Source organism: Calliopsis andreniformis, chromosome 5 (genome assembly GCF_051401765.1).
Source record: "Calliopsis andreniformis isolate RMS-2024a chromosome 5, iyCalAndr_principal, whole genome shotgun sequence".
NCBI lineage: Eukaryota > Metazoa > Arthropoda > Insecta > Hymenoptera > Andrenidae > Calliopsis > Calliopsis andreniformis.
Window position 1 is genome coordinate 10168526 of NC_135066.1, and position 22479 is coordinate 10191004.

The window sequence follows — 22479 nt, forward strand, 5'->3', positions numbered from 1 at the left end:
AAGGCAGGATTTATTTTTAAATGAGCACTTTTTCTTAGAAGGCACGATAGTGATATTATATGTATATTTATTACGTGAAAAGCTCTTTTTATCTCTAAGATTTTAGAAGAAAATGTACTTTTTACTTTGAGCAAACAAGGAATGAACAGAGCAATTCAGAAATTTAGTAACCAAACAATTCAATACTGAAATAACATAGAAATGGCTAGAAATGCACGAACGCAGCAATCCACCAACTCCCCCGATCCTGTAATCCGGCAATTTAGCCAAAGAGCAAACCTGAAATCTCGTAATTTATAAACGCAGTATTTTTCTAACTTTGCGATTCAGTAGCCAGTAACTCAGCAGCTCAGCAGCTCGGGCATATAAACGATAGGCACTAACGAAGACAGCTTTAGTTTCGCTCCAAGCGCAAAGTGTTTCTCTAAGCAGTTCTCAATTGCTACTCCATTCGAGAGCGATTAAATTCAAGGGGAGACAGTTCCTCTGAAACACGGTAAAGATGCGCCTGACGAGAAAGGTACGAGGAGAATTTTCGAATTAGGGGCAGGGAACGCGATAAGGGAGGAGCGCCGTGTCACTCGAATGTCTTGAGCGAAAGAAGAACGCGAAAGAAGGTCGCAAATAGGGAATACGGAATTCGCAAAACGTTTGGCGGAAATCCAAATTCCGCGACGAATTCACGGCCGTTTCTCGCGAGCGAGTCTCGCCCTCGAGGATCTTTGTAATCACCGATCGTTCGTGCCCTGAAAACATTCAATTCGGAGACTTTTTGGAGATTGAAGATGCGCGTCATTTTTGGAGAGTGCGGGTAGATGCATTATTGATTTCAATGCGGGTTCTGCTTCCGATTTTCTTTGTTCTGGTTACGATTATGCAATCCAAGAGCTGGGTAGTTTAACATTTAATTGGTTATTTTAATATTTCTTCTGTCAAATATTCAGGAATTCGTGACAGATAATAATAAACTGAAAAGCTATGAATTTTCTGTTTACTGTTATTAATTATTTTTTATCACAAAATGGCAATAGTTGTACCACACTGTTATAATACTGACACCATACCAGTTAAAGGTTAAAGTAAAAAAATCTGTGTCATCTGTATCATTTGGTTTAATAACTTTCAGCAAGGTTTAATCATAAATTAAAACACCAGGGTTGTTAATCTTAAATCTTGAAGATTAGTACGAAGCTTTCGTTCAATAAATATAATTTCTCGTTGTGATTACAAATAATACTCTTATTTGCTCTACGTAATACTAACTCTACAAAATTTGTTAGGGGCACTGAACACCAATAAATAAAGGGAATATTTAATATGCGCAACAACGAATACCCATTCGAGGTCGATATATCAATTCACAAGATTAAATGGTAAATTGGCCAGTGTATATCCGGTATCCAATAAACAAGCCAATCGATATTGATTACATTAGTTTCAGTTACGTATATATAAACGAAGCTAATTACTATAGCAATATTGAAACGATAATCAGATAGTAAGGAGTACCATTTGAAGCCAATAAACCTACAAGATTTACTAAATTTACAACCATGAATTTTAGTCATTTAAAACAACAAGTTACAGAAAAATGTAAGAATACAAACATTTCTCTGGATCATTTTATAATGAACATAAAATAAATATCAGATATTTCCATCATGCCTATTAAATTACAGTATCTTGTGAGGCTTGATAAACGATGTCAAACAAGACTGCAGCACGCACAGAATCCTCCTTCGTATTTGTCTTCGAGGATATCGAGTAGGCGCTAAAGAATTCCGTACAGGAAATTATGTAAATCGGAAGTCAGCTTGGAGGTCTTTGTTCAACATCCATCTCGATGTTCGTCGTCGTTTTAAAGTCGATTATGACGCTTAGCTCGTTCGCACGCGATCGACACTGCACCTCGGATAGAACGAGTTAGACTATCCCAGGTGGTATTCCACCAGGATTACAAATCGCTCCTCGAGGAGTCTCAAGAAGCCTAGGGATTTCTTTCACTTCCTCGCGAAGAAAGGATAGCTTTTTGGTTTCCTCATTTCACGTGGAACCATTGAAAATTCTCGAGAGGGGATCGATGAAATATTGAAAAATTGCACGAGTACTTGCACCAAAAATCCGATTAGCTTTGTTCTCAAGAATTTCGCAGCACAGTGATTTTAAGCTGTAGAAAGCAGCCTAATTTTCTGGGGAAGAGAACAGAAGTTGGCTTGAATTCTTAATGAAACGGGTTTATATTAGAGGAGATTTTGCTGCAGTCTGTTGAGCCAAGTTTGTAGAAGTTATTGAAGCAATTGTATAGACAGAATGGAAGCGGAATTAACTGGTCGTGAATTAAAAATGTGCACTTTCATACGAGATAAGACAAAGTGAACGATCCTTCACATAAGAGTGCTGTGATTTAAAGATTGATTTTCTTTGTGATTGAATTTGAAGTTCATGTAAATTAAGAGTAATAGGTTAGAGTTTTCATTTTTTATAATTACTTTCAACCAATTGTTTATTTTGAACGGAATCATGGTTAATACAAATATTCAGATATCAAATCTTCGTGACTATTTGAGATTTGCAATTTCATTCAGAATCCATAGAAAATTGTAAATTTGAAAACGATTTAAAAATATCTATTAATTAGGATACTTTCTTCTTTACAGTAAATAAAACTTGGGGATGAAAATTGTACCTGTTTACGAAACACAGAGAAATCACGGTATTTCTACTGTTTTAAAGTGTACCATCATTTCATAATTTTCTGTCTCCATCAAGTATTTTCTCATCTGAATGTGCAGAGTCATTAACCAGATTCGCAATTTCTCGCGAGCAAGCAGCGAATGTGTGAAAAACATGGCAACCCCGGTATTATGCAAATTACCGAAGCACAGGACACGCTATTAAAACGGGCAATGACGAATGACGTCGATTTAAAGTCGATAGTGGCACCTGCGCCACTTCTTCGTGGTGTAATGATGGGTATTCGGTCGCGAAAAGGGAGAAAAAATCAAGCGCCCATTTCTGTAGTAATAAACGCGTGAACGTGTTAGATACTGAACACTTTCGAGCGCCTCGATTGAGCCATTAAGTGGTAGGCGTGCCGCTTTATTTATGAACTTACGATGATAACCTCTGTTATTAGAAATTGGGAAAATGATCGAGGAAAAGTTATTAATCGAATATGGATGTGGTTACGATAAGACGTGGTTTTAAATACCGAAATTGGGTAAAGGAAAGTCTCTACATTTCATTAATGACGGACAAAGCTGGACACGTTTGCAGACTTGAAAGACATTATCGATAGACTTCTGTATAACATGTTAGAGTAACAGCTTCTGTCTACGAGGTGTCCTAACTTTTATGTGCGAATGTGGTACATGTACATGGAGACTAAACGCATGCACTGCAAAAAGGGGCAAAAGGACAGAGACATCTATGATACTTCTACATCATACATAGTATAAATATAATAGAAGTATCTATTACATACAAGTCTGTACAAATATCTACATACTTGCCTCTTTTCGCCACGCATGCGTCAGTTTAGTATACATTTTCTGGGTACATTCGTCGTGAAACTATACATGGGGAGTTACCAGTCTAGTGGACATAGAAGTCTGTAGACATGAACCATCTATATAGAATTACATCATAGGTTTTAACTAGTGATCTCTTTGTAACTGAAGTCACTAGCCATGTCATTGTTCCACGTCAGCTGAATTGCTTATGATTCTCTGTGAAATAAATTGAAAGAAATATATTTTGTTAATGGTAACAAATACTATTAATCCAGCATACTCTCTCTATTTCTCTTCTTCTATGAATCCCTCTCTCTTTTTGATTTCTGAGAGTACAATAAAGGTAACGAAGACAAAGAGCAAAAGCAAAGAACGCCGTCGGACTAGTTTGATCTAATCAAATTTCGAAGCTCGCCTGAACCATTCGATGCCATCTGCAACGGACATCTCATCACTTCCATTACCAACAATTATCGATAATTTCCCCCGTGACCCGTTGTAAGCGCATACTCGAGCCAAGTTGAGGGGGAGTCAGGGGCTTTGTTTTGACACGAACGTTCGTACATTCGCCGTGCTCCGACAGGGCTGCAATAGATGCACCGACATCGAGTGCATGTCCGGCCTGGTGGAGCACACCAATGGCCACTTCCTGAACCGCTTACTTCGCGTACAGTGAATTCGATTTACCCTCTACGATCCTGCCTCGATTCACGTGCCCTGTCCCACATGTATTGTTTCGTTTCGACGAGAATGCGACTCGTTTCGAGTACCTGGAAACGGGGATAAAGTGATGGAAGCTTTGGAGATGTCCAATAGACGTTTCCAGTTGTTTCGAGTACCACTGAATCGAATACTCGTCCTTAGTGATAGGATATATTTGTAATGCGGCACGCGACTGCTTTCGACGTCGCAGGTGTTTTTTTTATTCAAGTGTTCGAACAAGACTGTGTCATCGAGCCATTTGGTCTGTGATGTTAAAAGGGTTGTACAAACTTTTGGTAATTTATGTTTCGGTGTTACATTCAATTTTCTGCCTCTGGTTAAATTGTTTTTTATACTGTATAGTATGTGTACTTTAGTTACTTGTGAGGAATTATGTAACTTTCCTGCATTCAAGATGGAAGAAATGTATTATTATTTTTAATATGTTTAATATGTTCTACATGTTTTAATTCTTTCTCCCAATAAAGTTACAGTTTACTTCTACTTTTTTAAAATATACATACACTATTGTAAAAATATGGGCATTGCATTATTCGAATACTACTGAAAAGTTGTCAGACTTCTAAGTTCCATAACTTTATTACGATCCATTAAAAACTGTTGCGACAGACACATGAATTAAAGCTACGACTTTTACAACAACAATCGATATACAAATTTCAAACTTTATGTTAAAATATATATATAGTAAAGCACATACAATGAAATTTAAAAAAAAATAGATAGAAACGTCACCTAGTAGCTTATATATAAAATAAAATGGATATATCGGCACGTGACTTCAAAGTAATATAGCATTATAGAGAGTTAAGGAATTATTCCAGAAGTAGTTAAACACGATGAAACTCGAGTTTCCTCTCGCAAGATCCGCACAATTGATCGCGTTAAATTGGTGTACCACTGCGTAAGAGAGCAGCAATTTATGTGAGCTACGGTAATGCGTTGCGCTGCAGATGTTGCGACAGGGATTATACGGATAGAAGGATACTCTCGTTAAGTTCGTATTGCGGTTCTGGACTTCGTGTAAGTGTCGTCCGTCTTTAACTCTAAGCTACTCGATCAAGGGACGACAGACACCGTTTAAACTTGGCGAGTTTAACGTCGATTCGACTTGGACAATATCGTTTCGATTACCAGAAGCTGAATGTTACTGGGATAAATCTTGACCTAGTTTATTACTGCAATAGTTCCTCGTTCAATCATGCTGTCTCTAGTGGCGCAAGGAATGGACCGATTTCATAGAATTCAAAAAATATTGATTGTCTTGGATATGGAATTCAGAATTTCAGAACCTCGATACAAGTAGTTTGGTATTCAAATTGATAAATAAGAAACCTAATTGAAGTAATTTCGCGACTGTTTCACATTTTACAGTGGTAACCTTGTTTCGAAACCGCGGCTACTGCAGTGTGAAAGATTTCAGTTGGAAACACTCTTTAAACTTGAAGCAAAGTTTGAGGGAGAGCTGTTTCAAGGTGAAACAGTTCTCTCAGCTCGACACTGGAAGGAGTTCTTGAACTCAGAAAGTAGTTTTTAGTGCAAGCTTCGAGCAATTCAGTATCTCGGGTTTAATCCTACGTTCATATCACATCCAAATTTCGACAACAGAGATAACTTACTTGTCCCTACAAGCAGCATTACCGAGCAAGAACATAATATTTTAACCCCCTTCCTAACTTCAGAATACTACAAATATGAGCTTTATCATTTCTCCAGTTTCTGCAACCTTAATAGCCACACGAGCTAGGAACTGTTTTGCTTCCTGGTAATCTTCTTTTGTCTCTCAGAGAATACCATAAATTAATAGGATTTCGGAACTGTCGAGCGAAACGTTTCAAAAGTACTGACAACGAAAAGTAAATCCAAACCTCACAATTTCACTAATTCCCCTGTAATCATTTAAACCGACTCGGCAAGCCAATATTTTCACCAGCTACGTCATCCCCAGTTTTCTTCTTTAATTCAACAGAGTCTCGATCAAAAGAGGCAATCTCGCGACCCATCCCATCCTCCAACACCGTAAAACGAATTCCATCCGTTTCTAGAGCAACTTCCCTCGCTTGTTCCCATTTCCCGACACGGATCTCGGGGACTTCCGGGATGATCAGTGCGAAATACAGCCTTAGTAAGGGGTTAACGAGCTTGCAAGCCAAATAAGGGAGGAAAATTCCAGCTCCTGGGTCTGGTTTTGTCTTTTTAAACGGTTTCTGTAAGCCAGCATTCCTGTCTACGAAAAAATTTACCATGCTTATGTCTGCTAATGATGTAATTATATTTCGAATTTCAAGGGACTCTGCTTCAGTGTTTAAACTTATGATTTGTGTTAGTTTCTCGACCCTTCTGTAAATCCCCAAAATTGTCGAGGCTGTTCACATTCGATTTCAATCATTTTTCGATAACTGTATTTTAAAGTTGGAATATTGTAGATATTTATAAGAAATATGAAAAATAATGATGATCTGGTTGGGATTTCAAAGTCTTGTGGTGGGAAGATAAAATGTTTGAGGAAGAATGTGCGAAATGTACAAATGTCTTTGTATGTCAGGGGATTAACTGTAGATAATATTCGCGAAGATAATTATAACATTTTGTAAACTTCGATATTATTCACGAGTAAAGTTTCTTATGAGACTCTGTCTGTGTTCTACTAAACAGAGAAACTTCAAAGAAAGATTAACAGATGTTTGCTACCATGCCTTAGGAACAAGAGACGATATATTAATTCATGTGCATAAAGCTGCATCAGCTAGAGACCCAGTGCTATGATGACAGAAGCAGAGTGGCAAAAGCTCTCTAAGCCCTGAAGTTTAGCTTGTGAAGCATAGCAATTGCTAGGTGTCTTTCAGAAGACGTTACCATCTGAACAGTGAGATATTCAAGTTGAAATTCAATCTTTACTCGCCCAGATCTAGAGTTTAACCGGAGGGTTTGCCTTTAGGCTAACAGATGACACTTTTGACTGCTATTATTTTCCATCTCGAAAAATCAGTAAAAGAGAGAAAAACAGATTCTAAGAATTCTAATAAAATAATACAATTATGTAGAAGGAGAAAGCGAACTAACAGATTTCTGGACATTATCGCAGAAACTGCACTTTCTAAAACGTGTTCCCACGACATCTGGGGTGCACCTGTCCAACAACCCTGCACTCTTGGTGAAATTTATGGTCACTTAGAAACCCCTTCGGCTCTGACATTACGCTAAGGCCATACAGCCAGGATGTGACAATTCTCGTACACGACTCTAGGCAGAGGAAGCTCTTCTTGCAAGGCGCGAGAGATCTCGATCCTCAGCACCTCCCGACTTCTTTCCTGTCCAAACGTGTAACAAACTTTCTCTTTCTCGTCGTGAAGAGAGTCTGCCTCCAGTCGACGTCTGAACGACATCACGCGTTGCTAGCCACGACGCATCGCGGCTAAGAGTAAGTCAATGCTGGCGTCGCATCCTCCGCGGGTTCCCCGTGGAACAGCGAGTCGTGTTTGCCTTGTTTCGCTGCTTTTATGCAAATACACTTCAGGTACACAAGCGCGCACTGAAGTACACGACACGCTGGCACGTCGCGGAACGATGAACGGGACTTGGACACGATTGCTTTCAGCGTAGACGTCGCTTCGTGAAGTGAAGAACGCTGTTACCCCGCTCACTGGCGTTCTTTTTTCCCGCGAGAAGATTAATCTCCTCGGTGTGCGTGTCGTGCGCAGGGTCTACACGGGGAGAGGCTGTACAGGTGGTGTCATTTAGAAATTGCTGGTGTACTGGATTGTCACCAGGTGGCGCAGTCATTAGAAAAGCTACAGTCTTTAGAGTTGAACTTGTATGTGCATCGGATTGAAGTTCGTGAAGTTGGTTGCCATATGGCGAGTGCAATGGGTATACTGCCCAACTATGGAGTAAAGCAGTATCTACTAAAAATATTTTACTGCTATTTCGCACTAAAGCAAGACGTAAAATCTTCAGAATTATCCAGAGGTGCAAGAAACGCAGTTTCACAGTTTTCTGTAGTTACTTTCTCCATAATTGAGCAGTGTAGACTGTGCACGAACTTTCTTGTAGGCGGTTTCTTTCATTGGTGCTTACGGTTTTTTGTTACTGAAAGTCTAGCATTTCTATTTTCGTTTAAGTGCTTTTTCTAGTTTGGGAGATTTTGGAGCTAATCCAAAACTTATAGAGTTTTTAAATGTTTTAAATTTTGTAGGTGTTGATGAATATTAGTATATTTAATTGACTATCATCTGTTTAATTATAAAGCAAGGCAACATAAGTCATATATTCCAGAGAATGAGGTTCGTCTTATTGTTAATTGAAGGCTGCAAGATTGAATTTATATTTTGAATAGAGTATCTTTAAGTAATTCTGACGTCAGTAGAATATTCCGTTACTGGTCAGACACAGCTGAGGTTTCATACTCTTAAATTCTTTCCTATACAAATTTTCAGAAATATAGTTACAAACCATTGTTAAGATATCAGTATAATTTTTTTGTCCCGTTGAGAAGCAGAAAGAAGATGAACTAAAATTTGCGTAAAATAAATCCTGGCTGTCACTGAAAATCTCAGTACACTTCATTAACCAGTTGTACTATGTTCAACTTACAAATACTAAGCCTTATCTACCGCTATGTTGACGTTATCTATGGTCTCAACTGTGATAGAATAATTATGCACACGCTACAGCGTCACGAAATTATTATCACTTATCAAAATTATGCTAAGCACTTAAGAGCTTTACTACGAGCTTAGCACGAAGAGAATCTATTAATTCAGTTATTCACTGTCACGACAAGAATGGATTAGGTCTACCTGGTTACTGTCAACGCGTTCAGGGCAAACTACCGTGAAACACTGTACAAGGAATCGAATAATTACGACACAGGTTATTCTCTATGGTTACACCAAAGCGGCACATTCTCACATCCCTTCGACAAAAGTCCCGACTTTTCGTCGCGTTCGTGCAATGCCTTCGATTCATCAATCACTGGAGGTCTCTTAGCTTTCCAAAACAGTACACATCGAAAACTCGTCTACCAATCATGATCAGAAACTGGTGACTGGTGAACAATAATAGGAATGTATCCTTGTCAACAGCATTCGTCTGAGGCAGGAGAGCTTGACTTTGTCGTTGACAATGCTTTATGTTGGCAGATTAAAAATAGTTAGACAAGAGGTCCTTGTTCTTTGCTAGTGCTACCATACATAAACACTTCACCACAATCTTTCAATGTATATTCTTCGAATCACTTTGACCATTTCGTCAGAGGATCGCCTAGAAGATCGCTCAACTCTCTTCGAGACATTCATGTAACGCACTCGTTGCGTACCACTTTCTTTTTTCCTCTGTTTCTGTGTATACTCCCCTACTGCTTCTGCTCGAGGTAATTTCAAGCAGGCTAATTAAGGGATAGGGTACGCAACCCCTTTTTGGTCGATGAAACCCCTTCGACAGTTATTCAGAGCATGTTGAAATGCGAGGTGTATACACAGATGCGGAATAATTGATGATGAGTGAAAATGAAGGGTAGTGAGAAGTGTTGCGCTTGAAGAGCGGTTTGCCTTGTATTGTTTTTGTGGTAACTTTTTGAGTGGCTATTATGATAACAACTTCGAAGTGAGGACATTGAAAATTTGTATTATTTATGTTGCATTAAAATTCGTGATAGTGTTGAGTATATTGATTTCTTTGATGCCAGGTATTTGAAGATGGTTTTAACATAAATTCGCATTTTATATTTTATATGCGTTTTAATATAATATATTGCTCTCTGCTTATTCTATTATTAAAAGTATAAAACAGAGTAACAATAGTTCATGAGTTAAATTTTATACTCCAAAATTTGTATTTCGAAAATTATTTAATATATTTAGTTGATTCGAAATTATTTACTACTCGGCAGTATCGTCAAATCGTTAACTTTACTTCGTTTATTTTGCAATATAACGAGCATAAAGGATGCACTTTTAATGAAAAGCATAATTAAATGAAGGAACTAATTATCTTCACCTTAGTAACCATAACGCCGTCGCCCTCTCTTCACGTGTTTCATCTCCTTTAAACCTTATTATTCGAAAACATAAATTAGCATGGGCTCTGTTTAATATTCGTTGCGTTAAATTAAATTTTGACAAGATTGTCTCCGCAAATTATATTTACTAAAGCATCAGCTGACATTTTTGAAAGTGTGGCTTCATTTTAGAGATCCATGCTCTAAATTAAATTTCTAAATTTCGAATTTTCTTCCTTTTAACATTTCTAGATCTTTAGTAATAAAAATTAATGAACTAATATATACATAGGTATGTAATATCAAATTATTTTGCAAGCAAAAGATTGTTCGAAATTAATGAAATAATACTGAATAAAATATTAAATTCGACAATAATACCGAAAGGAATGGAACGGAATAAAAATAAAAAATGATACAACAATAATGTCACTGCTCATCTTTGAATCTATTCTCTTTTTTTATACATTTTAGCATTGCTTAATAATTGTCGCTGTCCTAAAATACATGAAATTTAAAATTTCGAATCCAGTAATTGCTGTGAACCAAGTATTCCAATTATTTCTGTCATTAAAACTGCAACTGTTGTAATTAAGAACAAGGGCTGGAGAAATGTATCTTAGGGGCTAAGTGGTGAGGCCGAGTTTCCGCGTGTTTGCACGTGTACAGAAATGAGACTCCTTAAGGGTGACCAATGCAACATGTACGCGGAGTTTAGGGCGAAGTTTGAGGGGAGCAAAGCGAACAGTGCGAGTATCTGAAGTTTATAGCGAGGGTTCAGGGAGAGTTTGATTGAGAGCATTCCAACGGAAACTGTTGTATTGGAAGTTACTCGAATAATTAGTACTTCATGCTCAATATATTACATTAAAACTTTTAATATGATTTAATCATATTTGAGCCGCCGATGTACTCTAATTCGATTATGTAAGAAATTTAATCTTGTAGCAAAATATTATCAAGTTTCAGCAGCGTATTTAACATTGGAGCTACTTCCCACGATACAATAGTCTGAGAGATATAACTTTATTTATATGTTACTTTCATTTATTATATTATTCCTTATCATCATAAACTGTAGTAGTATAAAAATTTATAGTCAATCTCGAAAATCAATATTCTCTGCAACTTTTAATTCGATATTTCATGGTTCAAACGTGACGTTTGCGATATCGATTGCTCTAGGTCTGAACGCTCGTAGTGTTATTCTACTTACTTTTATGATACTTCGACCAATCGTGATCAGAACTTGTCAGCTTGTTAAGGAAGTTTCTCTAACTCACCTGCAACAGAAGAAAGCGGTTAAATTGGTCGCAACTTATCTCATAAATCTCACAAAGTACTGCTCATTAAAAATAATTTCTTATCTTAAAATATAATTTCATACATTATTTAAACATTACGATAATTCTGTAACTGAGAGTGAGACTAACCCAAATTCACCTTTCTCGAAATTGAAGTGCCTATATCACCTTATTGTTTTCTACTTTATTATTAAAAAAGATATAATAATACAAACTACTTCAAATAATATCTTATTCCTCGATCGCACATTTTTATTCTCTTTTTCCTCCTAAATATATACGAAACAATGTTCACAAGACCGTGCCATAAACGAGAAATTAAACATGAGATTCAAAAAGAAATTAACACGAGACGCAAGGGAAATCGCGTCAGTCGCTTTAAAGGCAGAAAAATAAAATACATTCTTATTATTAAACCTCATCAAGTGCGAGAGTTCAACAGAAGCAAACCTCCACTCTGGAAATCGAGAAATAAGGCGAGCGCTCCAGCACTCGCAAATATTCAAACAAGCAGCTAATATTCCACACACGATCTCTGTGTGTCAACAGTTTCTTGCTAACTCGACCCAGAAGCGGAAACGTTTCCTTCCATGGGATAATAAAACAGAAGATGCAACGGTCATACGGCCAAGGCAATTCTTGCAAATTTCATTTCGCTGAATTCTGGCCCGGGTGCGCGAGTAAGCGAATTTAGTCGAATCGCTTTTCCCAATGTCTCTTAGGTGTGTAGACGTAGCACCATTACAGAAGCCATTAGGAGGGCATAATATTCGCCAGCCACTGCACAACGGCCATAAATTTCCTCTGCGTACGTAAATGTATCCCAGAGTCGCAGCAGCACGTGTCTGCTCTCTGTGCGCGCGGGCAGGTAGCACAGAGGAATATTCGTGGACGTCAGCGAATTGGTAATGTGTCTTCGGATCATGTGCGCACCATCTACGAAAGCACCTGCCATGGTTACGACGTTAATTGAGCTTTCCAGGACGACAGTACTTCAGGTGAGAATTAAGTTCTCCTGATTGTGAATTACAAAGAGTCACACGTCAGATTCGGTCAGGTTTCTTAAAAACGACACTAATTTCTGTCGCAACGTAAAACCAAACATGTGTCCTTAACAGTAATTATAAGAGCTGGTTGGAAGAAAGTTCAAGGGGTTGCTGTAGAAGCAGGAATTAGAAGAGTTCGAAAAATATATTGTTAGTAAGTACTGAAGTTGTAAGTGGGACCAGTTCACCTAACGTGAAATTCGTGTCACATATAAAATATTAAGGAATTCTGACAGTAGGTACTATTTTTTTATGAAGACTAAAATCAGTCTTATGTTTTATTTCTTTCTGCTAGTGTACATATCGATATATATTCCCTAGCTGATAAAGGCGACAATAGAGATTCAATAATAAACAATTTACAAAAAGTAGTTTCAGATGCTATATTTAAGCGCTTGACTTTCAGATTGTGCGAGTAGAAATAAAAAAAAAGAATTAAAAGTAATGATATGAAGGTTTCTTTAAATGAAAAGAAAATATGAAGGTTTCTACGAAAGTGGTTGGAAAGATCAGTTCAAAGTACGACCGCAATACGACCTGTCTGACTATATACAGTGTAATACTACTTACAATCTGCGTGCTATCGAGTTAAACTTTACCTTCTTTATTAGAATTACTTTTCTGACTCTTTTTTCATTGCAAACAATATAATAGTTTATCAGAGAAACAATTTTTTATAAGTGAAGTTATTCAAATCAGTAATCTTATATATGTAAATTTCACAAATGTAAGTTTTTTTAATTCAATCCCTTTCTATTTTACTTTCAAGTTTTATTTCTCCTGATTAACTGAATAAACTAAATTAAATTTTTTAAAAAATGTGGCTGTTGCTGTCTTTTTTTATAGATACAGAATTTTACTAGAAGTAAGTACATGTACGTAATGAATTTCTAAAATATATGAAACGTATCTGCTCACATTACGTGTATGTTAACGTAACGTTTTTGCTTTACTTTCCATGCTAAATGCAAGCACATACGTAGGTCTGTAATACGAAGGACTATTCATGGAACCCCAATGCGGTATATGCTTTATTGCAATACCGGTAGTCCTGAATATGTATCAAACAGATATTCTGGTCCAATCAGAAGAGCATGCCATCTAGGTGTATTGTATTAACTCCGAAAGCCTATCATACTATGAAGCTTCGAGTCTAATGTACTCTCGTGATAGCTATGCTCATAATTATGTGTTCAACTCCATGTGTACATATGCTCTGTGCATATTCTCTAGTGAAATTATTTCATAATTCAACGATATTCCAAATAACGTTTAGGATACACCTGCAAATTCAACAAGAATTATATTTACTACTTATGTTACCACGTATAAATATCGTTTCGTACGTACGTTTAATAAAAACAGTAGGCTGGTGTTCTTTTATATCCCAGAAACTACAACTCTAAAGGCCAATGAAAGACACTCAAGACTGTTTTGTTTCTCCAAAAACTGGGGTGGAAATTTCAAATTGAATCTTCTACAGTGGTATTCAACAGCTACGAGTAGGTATTTAGTGTCAACACATGATCTTTGTTCAAACTTCATTCTCGAAATTACAGCATTTCAAAAACTACCGCCCCATTCACTGAATTTTCTTTCATAAAGTGTGCACTCGAAAATTCTAGTCTTTTAAAAAATCGACTTTATTCGCTGAAATGTATCTAGAAGAATTCAAACGCCAGTATTGTGCCATATTAAAACCTCATTCAACCTTCTGTGACCCCAATGTATCTCGTAGGCATATTCGTTTTCATATTCATATTTTGAACTATGTTTCCATGCTTTATACAATAGTAATGCCTTGGCGTTTTGAAATCAGAGTACAATAGGTATGCTTCTACAACCAGTGTTGGATAATATTCAAATAGAAATATATTTAAATGAAAATAATGAATAAATAATTAATGGTTATAATTATTAATTGTAACAAAATGCTGAAAGTTTCTATGAAATGTGTCTGGCTTGGAACTTATCTACTGGCGGCGTGTATTCACCATATTACATATGTATTACAAACGTTACACAAAAGAATTATTTATTAAATACATAATATTGACATAAAGAGTAGTTTTACTTAATGAAAGTTATCGTACTTGAATAATTCGTCTAAAAAACAGTTATGTGTTACTTATACTAAATGATCTTCTTGCCATTATTTAAATAATTTACATTTGACTGGTAAACTTTTTATGATAAATAAAAGTGTATTTACCAGACTGATTTATAGTTGCAATTCAAAAATCACGTTTTTTGACTAGTATCATTTTCGAAGTACGTGTACGATAAGTCAGCACAGCCATGTCAGTAGAATCAGTGAACGAATTAAGTCTTAAGTCAGACAAACCTCCCTTTCAATCTACTTCAATTTATTCTTCATCCCCAGATAACATTTACGTTGCTCCTCATCGACACAACGACTAAAACAAATTTATTTATAGACATTTTACCCATCATTTCATATAACAGCCTACATTTACATTTAATTCCTCACGTTGAATTGCCTCCATATATGCGCAACTGTCCAATAGAAAATTGACTCAACCGCCAGTTCATAACAGCGAAAGCCTGGACCACGATTTTTTACAGAATCCACAAAGCGTGTCATAAATTCTATTCGGCTCGGCTAGTGAAACAAAAAGGGAGAACGAAAAACATTTTTCAACACATCCGGGCGCATCGTTAACAAAGATCTACGACCATCGCGATTCCTCCAGCCAGCTCTACCGTGATCGCCCATTGCGAGTCGCATCGGTCGCCAACCGCCTCGAAGAATGCCCCATCGATTTCTCATCGATTTCGCATTAGCGGGGCGAAACGAACCGTGCACGTGTCGATTCCCGATTGATTTTCGATTACAGAACAGCGAGTAGAAAACCCCGTCACCCGACAAACCGTGCAAACAATCCAGGGCAGAACCGCGCGAGAGCGCTGCGTGCCGACGCGTAATTATTTTCGCCCCGAAAATCCCCCAGTTGTCGTTTCTTCGGGAAACGAAATAATAGCTCACGGTTGTTTCTATTATTAGTGGCAGGCCAACGAGGGCGGCTTTGTTCGTCCCAACAATAAGTGGCAGAGGCGGCTTGGCTTTGTTTCACCCCTACCGCTGTTGCTTTCCATTGGCCGCGGTTGCTGCTTTACGCTCTTCGAAAGAATTGTTTCACGGTTACTTTATCATTACACCTTCCATTATGTTCAACCCACGAGCCGGCGTCGCTCCAGCCAAAGATATTCGCGGCACAAAGTCGAAGTTAGTGGCGTGGAAAGTCAGCGGTCGCGTGAACGCTAGATTTTAGTTGGCCCCGTGGCTTTGTTAATCTTGATTTATGCTGTGCTCGCGGTGGTAAATCGGGATTTCAAACTTTCCGTCTCCTTTCCTCGACGGCGTCGTTTGCGAGGCCACTCGTAGGATTGCTTCTTTGGGTGGTGATCTTGGAATACAGTTTTCTATCGCGGTCCTTGAGATTGATAATGCTGGCTGAGTGCAATTGGAACTTTTGGATTTGGCTTGCTCCCTGAATGTTGTACTTGAGATTTTCTATGCTCACTGTTGGATATGTCTCGGAAGGAACCGAGTGCCTGGTTTGATCTATGGATTCCTCTTGAAGTTGTATTGTGTAACGCTTCAGGCAGTATTTCAGATGCTGAGAATATTATTATAATACGTTCTGTTGGGGGTTATAATCATTTATTTATTGAATCAAGGGGCACAGCCCATTTAAAGCCTTGTTCAGACAAATCTGAACTAAATTCAAGTTATTTGAATTTGAGTAGCTTAAATGCAGGTGATTTAAGGATATTTGATCAATATGAATGCGTTATTTTACTTCACTTGAAACATCCCTTCAAGTTTCTATTATGTCTAGGGACGTTCAGGTTACTCAAGTTACTTGGATTCAAGTGAATTAAGGCAACTTGACCAATGTGAACATATTATTTGATTTGAAGCATCCCTTCAAGTTTCAAATATGGTACCTACCTACCAAGGACATACTTTTGTCTATTTACTCCAACATCAAAATGTGCCAAAATTTCATCATTACTCTCACCTGACACTTAACAATCCACTTGTAAGCAGTATGATCAAGATCACCGAAAGTTAAAAGTCGAATAGTCAGGTAGCCTCAGAAACGTCTACAGCTGAAGGTGAACACTGTTCCGCTGTAAAAGGCCTCATTAGCAGTTATGAAACAAGGCTGTAAGGGACAGAGAGAAACGGAAAGCCTATGGTCGTTCGATAAATCGAATTACCGTTTGACGACACATGGTCCTTCGATCTTGGCTGATTAACGTGTCGTCGAAGGTATCGTGTCCGCGCTATTAGTCGAAGCTCACTTTCTAATTACGCATGGCCTGGCCTCTCTGTCATGGTGTCGACGTGTCCTTTGAGCCGCGATTATCGCAGATTCAATATAAACGCGTCTCGTGATGATACTGCGCGACGGCGCAGCGTCTTCGCCTGGCTGCTTCCGAAATGTTTGCTTCGAATAACGCGGGACTTAACGTCGGCAAATTAATTAAACCGCGACTTCGTGTGCAAAAGCGAGCGTGCGTGGCCTCGTGCTGGTTTTAATTAAGGCGCTGTTCCCGCGGTAAACATAAATTTGAAAAATAACGCGAAGGAAATAAATTCTGCTCCGTCGTTCGTATAGAGGCAGTAAGAAACGTAATGGATATTAGCATCCGTGTTAAACCTTGAGTTTACGTGAAGGTGCTCGAGTCAAATGAACGAATAACTTCTATACAATGAGGTGAAATGAAATATGTTAATTTTTTTTTATTATGTACGTTAGCGTCGACGTAGTCTTAAGAGAGAGTTGGGGTGGATGAGAGAACGATGCCTGGTCTTTGATGAATTTATGATGGGGACTTAGTCTGCACGTGGCTTCTGGAGGAGAATGGAGACTAAACAGTCCTGGCGACAAGCTAAGACTGGTGACCACGTTGGATCTCCTAGTTATGGCAAGAGGCGCGACTCTGTATTGCTAAAGAAGAGGGACTCTGTTCCTGGAGGATCTAGCCATGGAGTGGGAAAGGCTATGCCTTTTGGTAAGAGGACTGTGATGAACCTTATGGCACTTACTCCAGAACCTCGCGACAGGACACATCTTTTCTTTTATTTTTCTAACGTGTATTATATTTAATACACAAAACTTGAAAATAATTAATCTGAACTTCAATGAGACTTTTCTCGAAGTACCTCAGGGTAAAGCTAGGTTCATTGATTATACTTTAGAATGACCCTCTGGAGTCACAGGCGACCTCGCCAAATTTTAAACTTGAAGATCTATTTAGCTTCCACTTCGAAGTAATTTAAAAAATTCTTTTCTGTAAACAGGACTTAGATCTTGCAATTAACTTTTCTTGAGATGCCCAAGAAAGAATGGAGAAAGAATTTTTTGAAAATAATAAATGTTATTTTAAATATTAAAATTTTCTAGGGATTATTCGCAACCCCACAGTGTTACTTACGTCGAAAAATGGAAGGATGTCGTTCTAGGGTTAACAGACTGTACATTATTTTATTTTTCCGACCTTAAACTTTGTGAGATTTTTATTTCATGTTTTCTCACTTCAATTTTATTTTCAAAGGGAACAAGAAGAATTATTTTTTGCATTGGAGTAAAAAAGAGTATTAAGAGATTAGAGACTAAAAAATGACATGTTTTAAAATTAAAACACTCTTGCAGCACTTCAAAAGTTACTTTGACTGCAGGATGTACTATAGAACCTTACTTTCAAACATTTTTTCGTAAAACAAGTTTATGAGTAATTCGAGGTGGGAGTTTCACGTTTCCCGCCATATTTGTGCCAATGAAAGCTTCCGGTAAAGTGTTCGTAAAAAGTTCAAAATTACTCCGCCAGAATTCGATTTAACTTCGAGATATCGCCCTAGTTATCGAGCCTAACTCACGTCGCCTGAAATTCGACCTCCCTTATCGTGTTCACTCGACTCCTATAATCAAAACAGTCTCCTAAGATTTCTTAAATACACTTTTCCACAAAATTATTCTTCATTGGAAATCCTAATCGACAATGTTCAGAAAATGTCAGATAGAATACAATGTCTAGGAATGTTTAAGGCTACACTCTTATACAGAATATTGAGCATGATGGGGAGAAGATGACCAGAGTCCTTAGATAACTCTGAGTGAGCCTCACGAATTTATACTTTGACATAGAAAGTGAAAACACAATTGATTAGCAATGCTCATCGATTCCACAGGGCTAACACAAGGTTAGTCCTGCAACAGTAAAAATAATTAGAATAGTCACAATTTTTTAAAACTTATTGAAATTGTGTCTCATGTAGTCTTGCCTTACAATCACAGAAATCATCATCATACGCCAGTCTTCAACATTTAAAAAAAAAAATCTTGAAAACTTTCAGACGCATATATTTATGTAAAACAATCGTGAAAGAAATTCAACACAAAGTGTACCGACGGAAAAGAACCAAAATGACTACAAAATGGCCACAAAGAAGTTAATCTAAATCAGATTGCAGGTGAAATTGCCAGAGACGAGAGCCGCGTTTCGTCTATTATTTCGGCTATCGTAAAAGAGCCGTTGCGTCGGTGTGACAGCCATGTTTACGGCGTCGGGGATTCGAAAGACGTAAAAGCGCGGTGACGAAATTACACGGGGTCAGGTTGCGAAACGACATCGCGCTGGGCCACGTTAATTTCGCGCCGCGAAATTTCACGAGAGCACCAGACTCCGGCCAACTTTGTCGTGGGACTGCGATTACTGGACTGAGAATAATCACAACGCATACGATATGCGTATTTAAATATTCCGACATTTTCCTGGACGTACGCGCGCTTTGGCTATGCAAAACTCCACTGACAAATGGGCGAGAAGGCACGTATTCTCGTGGAAGGATACTCGAAGCGTGTTATTATGTAACTTTTTAATTAGTTTGCCTGGGTTTGCAGGAGTTGCGATACGGAGTATAATATTTGAAACAGTTTTATGATATCTACAGTCGTAGAAAAAAAGAATTTTCGTATGTTACGATTACAGGTATAGGATAACGTATATAATTGTTGATCCCTATGCAATGATTGACACTCGTCTTAAAGAAGTAGTAAAAGATATTTGGGTATATAGAGTGTTTGTTTGTCGGTAGGAGATTTTACATTAGATCTACCAAATCTGTCAAAATGGTTAGTATAATTATTCCTTATACGCATTTTATCCTTTACAAACTTTATTCTTTCTCAATTAATGCTGTATAACACAAGAGAAACATATGAATAAATGTTATTTCTGTAAATTATATATCTTTTCAGACATTTCTAATTGTGGTACATCGTTAGATATAGATAGTTCTAGTGTTATAGGATAACTCTAAATGTCAGAATAAGACAAAAATTAATAATAACAAACTTGATATTTAGTATTTATTTCTTATGTATATAGGTGTTTACAGTGAAAAGAAACACCATATCTCAGAAGATTGAATAGTGGAGCAAAACATGTTTTCCTTCACAAGCTGGCACACTTACACGGATCCATTTTCAGTAAAAAATGTTTTCCGTGATACTGGCTTATGTTCTGCTCTAACAAAATTATGCAGATGGCTTAAAAGAAACGAGATATACATACATCTATATACTACACAATGTTCCTCCTCAAGCTAAGCGTTTATTCTGTAAAAATTTCGAGAAAGTGGAATTCCATCCAAATTATTAATATAAGTACATTATTTTCTATAAGTATAAAGAAATTTAGTAATGTTCGTAACTGTTACCTAATTTTAATTGTACTACCTTGTACAACAAAATAATGACGATAACACATTCCATCGTGATATTAACGTCCAATGAGCGATGTACCTGACTACATTCTACATTTACATCTAAACGAACACGAACAAACGTGATCGAATGGAATAGCGAATTTGTTTGGTGTAAACAACAAACCGAACGCGAGTGAATTTGTTCATTCCTAGACGCATTTACATCGTGTAATTTGATTTAACATTCGGTGTAATTTAGTTCAATGCATTCGCTTGTACTCATTCGCCTGAAGAAGTAGTAGTACAAACAATACATATAATATTAAATAACTTCTTTGATTAAGCGATTTTTTAGCATACCTAACACTTAGAAATAAGAGATTTCCTTTATGTAAGTACTAATTTTGGAAACCTAAATTGTGTTTAAAGTCAAAAAATTGACAACGTTATGCAACTTATAAAAATATTGTTGCTGTAGGGTTAATGAAAGTAGACATTAAAATTGAAATCTATTTTCTGTGGAACCTATTGTTATCAAGCTCGTATCCTTAACTCCTAGAGCGGGAGAGCAGATACATCTCTCCAACGAGAAGTATACAACACATTTCCTTTTTTTTTGGAATAGTAAACGATTTTCTCAAATTCGTGAAAATTCTCTTCCCGCTCAAGGGGTTAAATTTTCAGAAGGCACTAGATAAATTTTTACGAAATTTTTCACTCGTATGAAGTGCCTGAACATTCTACTTCATGTCTACACTACTATTTTTTTATAGAACTAAATCAATTTATTTCCTTATTGTTACTACTATTTTACCAACTTTCCATTTTCTAAATAATATGTCTACAGTCACAATGACCTACTTATTAACACAAATATTCTTAGATACTTAAACACAGACACAAATTCCAAGAAATCTATCCTTAGTAGTCTCTCTAAAAAAAGGTACCTCAATATCTTTTATCGACATGGATCAAAAGGTACGACGATCCTCATTCAATTATCGAAACTTCCTCATTCAAGATACTTTCAGATGCACAAGCAACGTGTCCACACAAAAAATTAAATACTCCCCATCCAAGTCGCCTCAGTAATAAAAATTATTTCCCCCATCGGCAATGATATATGACAAAGAAGAAACAGGGTAGAAGGCCTGCTGCTCCGCCATAATATAACCGCATATTGTCGCAAGAACAGAGGAGCTGGTAGAGAAATATCCGTCGTACCAATAAGACCAGCGGCCTCGAATGATCCTCCCTTAACAGTCGGCTTTATTGTAACCTTTATATTTCGTGGAGCAGACTCGTTGCGGAACGAAACGCTGGGGTGTGGAGATTCTGAAACGCGTAATGATAGGCAGGGTGCGTTAATGCGGCTCCGCGACCGTAATAAAACTGCAAGGAGGGTGGTCCACTACTCTGTCGCAGCCCCTCGCCCCTCCGCGGCCAGGTTTCGCCCTTTCAACGTCTCCCATTAGTTCGTCGAAATGGAATCCCGAGATGAAATAGCCGAGAGAAGCAACCGTGGACGGCTTTGCAGTTTCCAAGCGTTGCTGGGGCCCATTGGCGTCGCCTCGCGCGAGGCAAACGATTAAATGCATGTATCGTATCATCCAGCTTAAGCTTTTTATTCCCAGGATGAAGCAACACCGTCTTCCTGGCGATTGCGTGCGCGAAGTTATTTCAAACTGCTGCCACTGTTCGGGCGTTTCATGGTTGCTCTCGGTATGGTATGGTATGGTGGTGTGGTACACGCGAGTATTAAAATACGGAATATATGTATACGTCGATATATGTATCGAGAACTGGCGACCTTGGAGAACTATTGACCGAGCGTCAAGAGGTGCTGTCGCTTGAAAGGGGGCGAAACTTTCCCGACGATTTCGCTACTCCAGAACTTGAGCACGGAAGGTGTTAAATTAAATAATGTATTTCTACGAGTACAACAGTTTGACGTAAGAAGACGTGTAGTCGAGAGAAACTCTGAGTACCAATATTCCTCGTCTTATATATAGTAATAATTTAGGTGGGAGGTGAGAACCTTCATTTTGGTTTAGGTACTATGATTTAGACTCTGATTAGGAAATATGTCCAAACAGTGATGTCAGTTGTTTCGAGCATAATTTCCTATCGTAGTTGTCCTTCGTGATTCAGGACT

General features: G+C 37.7%; 1 protein-coding gene across 3 annotated transcripts in view; it reads right to left on the bottom strand.

Moving 5' to 3' along the window:
* LOC143179851 (furin-like protease 1) overlaps positions 1-22479 on the bottom strand; it is a 245303-nt gene that overhangs the window by 93156 nt on the left and 129668 nt on the right. The gene's annotated exons all lie outside the window — the stretch shown is intronic.